General features: G+C 34.3%; 1 protein-coding gene across 1 annotated transcript in view; it reads left to right on the top strand.

Annotated features, from left to right (window-relative positions):
• Positions 1-11,113, top strand: part of LOC101744414 (uncharacterized) — a 78,044-nt gene that overhangs the window by 24,024 nt on the left and 42,907 nt on the right. The window contains exon 2 of the mRNA XM_012692318.4: positions 8,019-8,058. The gene's annotated coding sequence lies outside the window, so the exon portion shown is untranslated. The remainder of the gene's footprint in view (positions 1-8,018; positions 8,059-11,113) is intronic.

Here is an 11,113-nt window from a genome sequence, read left to right as displayed (position 1 = left end):
TGACCTTTGCGCGGGTAATTATTATTTAATCTGTGACAGTAGTTACAGCTAGCTAATACTTACAACGCCCGCGTTGTTGCGGCAGGTACCTAACAAACTACATTATGCAATGAGCCGGACACAGAACAATATAACAGCACATATATTTTATATAGTGCTGGAGATTCGTGACCGGTCCGATCCTGATCCTTCACAACATGAAGGCGGATATGTCGAAATGCCGTGATATATCATCAGGACGTTGTTTTTGTACGCATTTTACTGTACAGTTATTTTCTTAAGAACAATTGCTCATTTAAATAGTTCAAAATGAGCTGCCGTCAAGTTGTGGTTTTTGTCCTGCGTCCAAATCGGCTGAACTATAATCTATACTAATATATAAATCTACAGTGGTTTTTACGGATGTTCCGTTATAACTACTGAGCCGTGCATACGATTGACTTGAAACTTGGTATCCATGTAGAAAATACATGTACTTAATGGATAGGCTAATATTTATATGAGTGTTGGACTCCCTACACCAGTTGCGGGGTAGTTAATGATGAGAATCTTTGTGGGGCTGAGAAATAATAATGTTAATTTTAAATGCCCAGCGAAGCGGACGGGTACAGCTAGTCGATTATATATTTGACAGTTTTTCATCCAAATAATTGAATGCAATACTTAAAATGTTTAGCGATAATGTTTGTAAAGATTATTGCAGAAAAAATGTGAACGTTTAAGAATACAAAAATATTTGATACGAGAAATTGCTTTTTAAATTGCGATAATTCTCAAGGCGGATGCTAGAATAATGTATTGAGAAGAAAAACACTTTCTGAAATTATCACACGTATGACTAATTTGCTATGGTAATTACGTCTACAAACAATAGTGTCAACGTGAATTTAGACCAGCAGCCATTTGGGGGACATAACGGTGTCTTACAGGTGTGTTAATTGGTTAAATCTGGACAGTGTAATGCTGAATAAAATATGTCTTTTTGTAATTTGAATTTTTTTAAATAAAATATTTAAAGCTTACTGTCATTAAAGGAAAGAAATGGATGATAAGGGCAAACGTAGCAGGCGATAATGTATTAATTTGATAATTGATCACTCAGATGGGTGAACGAGCTCACGACCCACGTGATGTTAAGTGGTTACTGGAGCCCATAGACATCTACAACGTAAACGCCGCCACCTACCTTGAGATATGAGGTCTAAGGTCTTCGTTTTTATAAATGCTTTATTTACAATGCCTTATTTGGTTATTCGAGTTTTGAAGGATGAAACGTGAAACCTCCAGACGGGTCGCAGCATTCACGTTATGATGTCCATGGACTCTAACATCCATTTTACGACGGTAGACCGTGGGTTCATTCTTTGTTATAATCAATAAAAAAGAGCATTTAAACATATGTATAGCTATCTCATTCTCTCTCAGGCTAAGCCGTACAGATTGAAATGTTTGTATTTTTATCGCATTTCAGTTCTGGATAGGAATGTAAATTTCCGAAATATGCTATCTCAGTCTCATCATCCTAATGCTTGCTATTTGTAACAAACAGTAAAAAAACACTTTAGTAAAATTTACTACACGATATTAAGTAGCCAATAGAAGTACAACATCAAGGTATTAATAGAAAGCTCGGTGGCATCCCGGTCTAGTATCTTCCCATGCTTTGCCTAGATATTTTTTATTCATATATATTTCAATACATATTTTAAAATTCGATATTGAATTTTAGTTATTGGCGGAATCGCGATCCCCTAAGAAGATCCGGCAAGAAACTCTCCGGGATTTGTCTATGGAATTAATTCATTAATATGACGATCTTATCGTACTAAGGAGTGTGAATTTTACTTTTGCGCCACTTAGGGCTGTTTCCTTTTGGCTGTTTTTTTAAATACTTCACTGCGGGCTTGCACGCGTGAATTATGATGAAAACGTCGGTAATGATTATGTAAAGTCCAATTTACTTAAAACGGAAAAAGTAGTGAAGTATGATTTTTTTTAAATATAATTATGACTTTAATGAAAGTCGTGTATATGAAGGGTGAAACCAAGAAATGTTGTCGAACAGAGCGGCATCTCATAGTAATTAATAAGGTGTAAGTAAATGTGGGTATTAAAGAGTGGGTCCGTTTCTCCGCGTGATTGACGTGACATCTTGATTGGCTCGCGTGCCCGGGTTGGCAAGCTCATGCCGACATGATCTCGACCTCTTAAGCTCACCACGAGAAGAATGTTTTCGACATGTTTTTTTAAGTATGTCTGTAAAATATTACTAAAATTAATATTATAATTATATAATTAAAACTACTTTTACAGTTTAAACACGCTTTTTTTATTGTCATTGTCTGCTTAACTCAGATTTTCATCTTCACGATAAGAGGACCGAGTTGCCAGTTTTCGCTATTATTTTAAAATTGAAGTTTTTGTTTTTTATTTCAATGGATTCACGCACTATACGAAAGTAAATAAGATAATTCCACGTAATAATAATATAGCTACAATTGCCGTAATAGTAGTTTTCATTATGTTCACGAAAACCGAAAAAATGTAAAAAAGTATTTTCGATTTCAAGTTCCAATACAGTGAATATTTATTTAGCGCCAATTACAAGTGTAAACAAATGGTAAATGGGAGTAAAAGTGTATAAAGGTTATCCGGATAGGTAAATACAGGCAGACAAACAATTATGCTCAAAAAAATTCTATCGACTTTTATGTTCTTATTTTTTTATATATTTAATATTACTAGAGATCCCGCAGTAGTCGAAATTCGACCATAATTAATTGGAATTGTAAGTTTGTACACTATTATGATTGTATTTTATACTTCTATAATCACATATTTTGCCAAGGCTACCCTATAAAAAAATATTAATAAAGACAAAAAATATTTAATCTATTCTCAATTTGACCACAGACGTCAAGAACAAAAGTTTGACAATAAATAGTATGTATGCGTGTGTGCGTCAAATACATGGTATATAGTGTGTGTAATGTTTTCTTTATTGATTTAATGTATGTTTTATGCATTATTTTAAAAAAATATTAGCATTGTGCACTTCTTCTGTATATTCTCTATAAGTGTGCAAAATTTCATATTCCTCCGTCCGCGCAATTTTCGTAAAAAGGGATACAAAGTTTTTGCTTCACGTATTAATATATAGATATTATATGTGATAAAATTAATTGCATAAGTTCAATGAAATATAAATTTTATTCCATATTAATCTATAAAGTTAAAACTAGAATAACACATTTTATCTGTAACTGTTTGCCTCCTTGTTACTCATTGTATGCGTGATATTACATTGAACGATTAACATTTAATCACAGAAATGGCGGGAAGTTCAAATTAATTATAAAATAGTTAGCTCATTACTGTTTGCTAGCCATTTCAAATTATACATAAATTGTTAATTGCTCAATGAAGTTTTACTGGTTGTTATTTTTTGTGGTTTTCTTTTTTTATTAAGCTATGTCCAATCGAAAACGAAATATGTGAACGATATTAAATAAAGTACGAGGTTAAATTTAGTTTGCCATTTTCCATGTATTACGTTTCATTAAAACGGGAACGTGATTTGAAATATAAGACAGGAGGTCGCGAATATAAACGAGTCACGAGAGAACTCCTTCAGTAATTACGACAGATATCGTTCGCATGGCTCGCTCACACTGCGACCTGACTCGAAAACTGGAACACTTGCCCACGCGAAACGTTTTTGCAATTGATACGAGAGCATTTTTTTATAATTACAAAAACGAAATCCGGAATCTGAGCTACGATGGAAATATGCAATTATTTTGTAAAGTATCTTACGAGATATATATACCGTGAACAGTGCTGTTTAAATAGTGAATGCTAGTGCGGATAAAGCGGCTCGTGATTGTGATTATAAACTGCATTGTATCGACATTTAGCGCACAATGCAACTCTGCGTAATGCTCACACAATGTTCCCAGTGAAAACGGTCGTATTAACGCTTAAAAGAACATTCATAGTTTGTGGTAATAAAAATAATTATTTTTTTAATCTGTAGCGTATTTTTAATACGCTTTTATTAGCTTCATACGTATGTATGTTTGTAACGGAATCTTTGAACATGATTTTGACCCCCTTCAAAACATCAGATTAACTCCAAATTGTATACTTGTAATTGTATACAAATGGTATACTTATTAAGGACCGATGACAGTTCAATATTTAAAAAAAAATGAAAAAATTGAGATTGGATGGAATAGTTGGAATTTCTATGAAAGCGTATTTTGTTAGTTTTTTAAACTATTATTTATTTCTTGTGTAAAAGCTCGTTTGTTATCTTTCGAGAGATGCACAAAATTGAAAGTAAACGTCACCTTATGACGACGCGACGCAGCGATGCAGCGGTCTGAGGCTGTCGTGTGCCCGAGACTATTGCGGTCGGTTTCACCTCGCTCTTGTATCTCACCATCTCGCCGAAGAGCCGTTTCGCGTACCTTTTTTGGATTAACTCGAGCAAAATTTCGTCGGAGACTTTATTTCTCTTCGCGCAAGTTGCACTCGAAAATCGAATTTTTATTTTAATGAGCCAGTTTGTGTGGCGGCGTCTCGCTCGCACCTATTGCTGCATTGAATAAATAAATGAGTTGTTCTACTTTCTATGAGATCGTTTCTTTGCACGATCCGAAATATTTGCGGCGGCCGGCTCCGCTTTGTGAGTGACCGCGCTCGTGTTGCCCGTCAATGCGTGCTCCTCAGTTTTGTTCCTTATACAACTTTTATAATACAATAAAATGCTGTTAGCTATTATCTAAAAACATGCTCAAGTCACGAGTTTCAAGACAACTAGTAATTCCGATAGTAACTAGGGCAACAATAACAATTCCGATATTAAAATACATACCTACTAATTTGCGAAAATACATGTTAAGAATTATTATAGAATTTGAGATTTATTTTTGTTCGTGTAAACCTATAGAGTCATAAATGATTGCTATTCATAATTCATTAACTCATATTTAAATGATTCATTTGGTTTCTTAGTTGAAAAGAAAATAAAACTTAGTTATGTTTTACATAATATGAGGTATTCATATAACTCATATCATGTTATTATTAATAGTGTAAATACATAATAACGATAGATATTAAATTACGTTGTACTAGTACATGACATGCTACATAGAATTACAGATTAAATAATATTTTTTATTAATACCAGTTCAATAGAAAACATTACAGATATGTATACCAAAAATCGTTTTATAACCAATAAGGTTGCATTGCCAAATTCTTTTATGGCGGAATTCGAACATTAAATTAACAAGGCCAACAAAATATAAACGGAATTATATGTATTAAATAGCTTGAATTGGAAATTCCGAGTTTTGTTACTTACCGGACGTATAAAGGACTTAGTGCAATGCACTGCACACGTCACAGCATGAAGGACAAGCTTTGTCTGGATCAGGTGGTCTGTGGAAGCTTGAGGAGGGGAAGGGTGCGGTGGCGGGGGGGTGGTTGGCTGGTGGCTTTAGACCGCTTCCTGTCGCAGGACTGGTTCTGCGGTTTGCACCACTTTAGTTTGCACCAGTTTCGAAAAATAAAATCAATATAACCTTGTAGTGATCAATGCATTTTATTATAAAGACGTGAATATGATTGTAATTTTATTATAGGTTTTCTTTTTTCTCTATGTCTGTAGAGAAACTTACTGTGGCTTATATTTTGTTAGGTGATTAACAGAATATGGATTCGGCTTATATTTTATTAAGTGATTCCATATTGAATCCATATTCTGATAATTACCTAACAAAATATACGCCGTAGTAAGGGGGGTATTAAACCTACGCGGTGTTAATTGGTTACCGGAGCCCGTAGGCATCACGATGTGAATATCACAACCCACCATGAGATATGGAATCTAAATCTGAATTATACAATATTCGACTCTTTTACGCTTCAAACCGAAACGCATTACTTTTTTTTCCGCACCTAAGCCGATAGACTTGTGAGGCTATGTCAGCGTAACCCTAATATGTAGGTGAGCTATCGGGGATCAAACCTGGAGGCGTTGCTAACACTAATTCTAACAAAAGCGGTGCTTCCCAGAATCTTCTACCGGATAGGAAACGCGACTCACTGAGAAGATCGGGCGAGAAACTCAGTGGGCCACGTATTACTGACTCGCGGGAAAACAGGCAAGATGATAGTAATTACCCGTGCGGCCTTTTAAAACGCCCTATCACTGATATACAATGTTATTTCTTTATTGTGGACTAATAGTGTAATTTATATCTTTATGTTTATTGTCTCATCTTCTATTTTATACAGATTACTTTAAATTTAGCAGGTGTTAGAAAGTGTTCTATACATAGGCTGTTTATTTATATAACTGGCTGATTACTTTGGTCATTGTTAACTATTGTTTTCGATAAAATAATAAGTACAGAACATGAACGAGATTCCCTTAAGATTTACAGTAAAATGTACACTCACCTTTGTAAAACCGGATCAGTGACGTGAATCGATATTTCTCTTTATTCCGGCACTCATCTGTGGAAATTACGCTGAACTTCAACAACATAAAGAGATTCCGTATTCTTTTTGTACCGAAACAGATTAATACTAGACGATATAAAAGAATACTTAAGACAAGAAAACCACCAATGAATAGTTTGCAAGTCCAGTAGTTTTGATAAAAAAAAAAATGTGTGGCACTCGGGAACTGCCGCGGTAAAGCTATTGCATAGCATTTTTTTCAACTTATGCAATTATAATTAGACAATGACAATTTAATATTAAAACAATAATAAAACAAGACCACGCTATATTAAACATTAATAAAAGCAAAACATTAACTGTCCCCTTCACACTCATAAGCTAGACCGCGCGAGAGAGAGATGGGCAGAATTTTCATGATGCGCATGCAGTGTGACGTCACGCCACGCGCTTATTCACAAATACTACAAGCGCAACGTGTGAATGTGTTGAACGCGAGCTACATAGTAAGCGTAGTTGGGGTGTCAGGTTATTTTCGTTACGGAATTTCTTGATTCAGTCGCCGTGCTCAAAGCCCACGATAAAATCTATGCAATAGCTTAAAAATTAGTTTAGACATGGAATTGGTACTGGGGTTTTTTTAATCGTGTTCTGTGTATTGGCACATTGGTACTCCGATCGAGTCGATGCTTGGTTCAGTTGGCACTTATCGAAACGTTTCTATCGCAGTACTTACTATAATGCACATCGACAAAACATTATTTATGACAGAAAACAACATTTAGTGATTAATTGTCCAGAATGATTAAAAGTAACAAAAAAAAATGTAGTCTATAATATTTTTGAATTGTCATAGCACATTTTAGGTAAATTTGGTTAAGAAAATGTATACATACAATTATTTCTTACTTCTACACTACACTTACTTCTATTTTCTTTCTTTCTTATTTCTTACTTCTACACTTCGGTAGGCAGCGGCACGGCCCGGTAAGCAGCGGCTTGGCTCTGTCCCTGGCATTGCTGGAGTCCATGGGTGACAGTAACCACTCACCATTAGGTGGCCCATGCGCTCGACTTAAGCAGACAATAGGACAATAAAAAAAAACTTATCCTCCATCACGGTAGCTGTAATGCATCTATTTTGATTTGAAATAAATAAGATGAATGCAGTAACAAATGTCTTGTTATTTATTCTCTGCAAAAATCAGCAGATTAATCTTACAATAAAAAAGGGGGACGGATGATCTATTAAAGACACACAAAAAAATATGGAAAGACTTGTGATTTTGGTTCTCGTCTTTGTTGATAACTTGAAACATTGTCTTAACGATATTTATTGCGAATCAGTCATGTTTTCGATTTAAAACATAGCACGTTAGGTCTCAAGATGGGTTCCGACAAACACCCAATAACAGTAGAAATTGTAAGATTCTTTCACACATTAAAACTTTTAGAAATTTATTTTATTTATTGAAACACAAATTCCTAAAGAATTTCACTTTATTACGTAACATTAATGAATTCACGAAATTTTGTTTCAGATAAAACTTTTCGATTGTCAACACAAAAACAATCATCTAGGTAAGCAGTGTTTTTTTTTATATTCTAATAGAAATAGTAACTAGCAAACAACAAAATAACAATAAGCATTCGTGATCTATTGATGTACGTTTGGGCATTGAAGTATGAAAAATGTACAAGTAGTGTTGGAAGAATTTTGTATAACTACATTCGGTCAATGTTTCCGATAGCCACTGTCATCTATAAATAAGGAATTTTGCGTTGTAAGAGAAATGTAAATACGAATAATACATATTTCATGTAGTATCGTTGTCAACGATCTTACAGAGTGCAGCGCCCTAAGGGCGTGTACAAATAAATTCTACCATTGTGAACTTGTCAAGGCTTCTGTATTCTCTCACAGAGCGAGTACATAAGCGTGACGTGACTGTTGCATGATTTTGCGACGAAGGTGAAAGTCACTTACGGCAAGTCATCTCGTCTGTATGCACCTGTGCTTCCTTTAGCTATCTATGTTGCAGCGATTTGAATTAATGAATAACAAATATCAAATAACATGACTGATTCGACCACCTGTCATTGTTATCATGTAATGCCCACGTATTTAACTCTAGGTGTTAAAATACAATCAGCTCCGTCTGTCAAAATAAAAAACTATGTTTAGATAGACGATGATTATGAATGCAAAACAGTCATCATGAGTTCGGTTTAGTATATTTTTTTTATTGCTTAGATGGGTGAACGAGCTCATAGCTCACCTGGTGTTAAGAAGTTACTGGAGCCCATAGACATCTACAACGTAAATGCGCCACCCAACTTGAGATATAAGTTCTAAGGTCTTATTATAGTTACAACGGCTGCCCCACCCTTCAAACCGAAACGCATTAATGCTTCACGACAGAAATAGGCGAGGTGGTGGCACATACCCGTTCAGACTCACAAGAGGTCCTGCCACCAGTAAAAAAGATCGATAGGAAAATTTTGGGCTACTGTATTTTATAGTAGTCTTATATGGCACAAAAGATCATGTCAGTATGTGTTCATGTGCATATGGTACTTACTGGTCGGCATCGTATGTTTTGTTGGCAACAAGTCGCATTGACCGCAGTGAGATTCTGAAAAGATTTATTACTAAGGCTTCGTGGTTTTCGACCTGGTGAACATAAAAATGTTTGTGCAAAAAACACGTTCGCTTGAAGTGAATTGTTTCGCTCGGTTTAAAACCAAATCCTCAAGTTTTTGTTTGTTTCCGTCATTATCATAAAAATTAGATCATCTCATATAAAATGCGATATCGTAGACGATTTTTTCATAAACACTAAACATGATACATATGCATGTACATGAGTATGTTTATTTAAATTGTGTTTAAAAAAGTATGCAGGAATTAAAACATAAAATTTATCGTTTCACTTCACTTAGCAAGCAGCAACATATTTTCATTGAATACGTCAAGTTATTTCTCTTGGTATTTAATTTAAGTTACAACTTAAATAAAACACATAATATGCTCCACTAAAATACTTGTAGATATTGAAACATATCTTTAAGTTGCGCTGTAATTGTGCCTGTGTAACATCAAGTCTTGGAATGCGTGAATTTTGTGTTGAAACATTCCAACTCACTGCGAAGTGAACCTCGATGCATAATTACGATATGTTTATTTATATAGTTTAAACTCTTTATATATATATATTCGGACTACGGAAATAGTAGAGTATTTTTTTTATCCCCCATAGATAATGCTAAGAAGATCTTTGGGAGTCATTTCATCTTAATCTTGTCCTTGTGCGCTACATAAGGCAGGTACAGCAGGTAATTTTGCTGTTATTGCATTTGGACGACCTGCATTTTCCATATGTCGTTATAAGCTCTTAGAAAATCTATAAAATAAGGTGAGGGTTCATCCAAGTTAGAAAATATGTTTAGCAAATTAGGTGGGTGAACAAAAATAAAAGTAAATATTTAGTATCAAATCGATAATCCAAAAATTTAATAACGAGTTGTATTCAAAGTATTACAACATTTTAACCAGAAAAAAATAGTTTGTACAAAATAAAACAAGAATATTATCAATATAGTGAAAGTTGATTAAATATGCATTATTATTAATCATTATAAAAAAATCAATTGACAGAAGTTGATAAAGTTTAAATAGAGTCCACGTTGAACCACCAGCTTCATACTGAAGAATCATGAAAATCAGTTCAAATAGAAAAAAAGCTCTGAGGTAACTGAGACATCAAAAACTGGAGAATCTTTTCTTTTCTTTGAAGTCGGTTGAAATATGACTTGACGAATTGCAACATATATCTGAACAAGACTTAATTGGATCATATTAATAAAAAAATAATAGATCTTGATAGGAATCATCCTAATACATATAATGACCCTGTCTTGTCGGTTTAATTCGATAAAAGTCAAGGGCGGGGCGTCGGACGTTAGTTCTGATTGCACTTCTGTTTCGTGTCGAAGTATCGATGATGGCAGGCCCGCCAACCCTGATCTAACCTTTGATAAAGAATACTAATCTCGCTTGTAATGGCCTAGTCTAATTCTATGCCAAAACGACCTCGCCGTGCTCGTTACAACAGATCTCGGACCAATATTGTCTTGCAGTCATTAGCTGAAATTATTTTACAACTGTATCACATTCAAATAGAACTGATTGCGACTTTGTAGCAAGAATTTTATTTTTTTCAATTTCAGGCTCTTCATAACAAGTCTATAGCATTAATAAAGTCTGTTTCGACATTGGACGTTTCCATAGCTCGCAGAATGCTTTCGTGAGTTTACTTGAACATACTTAATACGAGGCTCATATGATTAAAATGTTTTGATAAAATTGTATTTGTGTTACCAAATATTTATATAATAATACTTTATATAATAAAGTCCTTTAGATTTGATTTAAAAAATAAACATTATTTCACTGTTTAAGTTTAAACAATAAACTGTTGCTCTGCATCTTAAAAGTTATATCTCAATCGAGTTGTTGTTAAGAAAGTTCACCCATATTCGTTAAGTAACACCACTCATTATATATTTCGTGTAATATAATAGCGGAAATCGACAATGAGTACGAATTTAACAAAGAGGAAGCAGAACTTGTTTT

Source organism: Bombyx mori, chromosome 15 (assembly GCF_030269925.1).
Source record: "Bombyx mori chromosome 15, ASM3026992v2".
NCBI lineage: Eukaryota > Metazoa > Arthropoda > Insecta > Lepidoptera > Bombycidae > Bombyx > Bombyx mori.
Note: the sequence above shows the minus strand (reverse complement) of the source record. Positions and strands in the feature narration are given on the sequence as shown.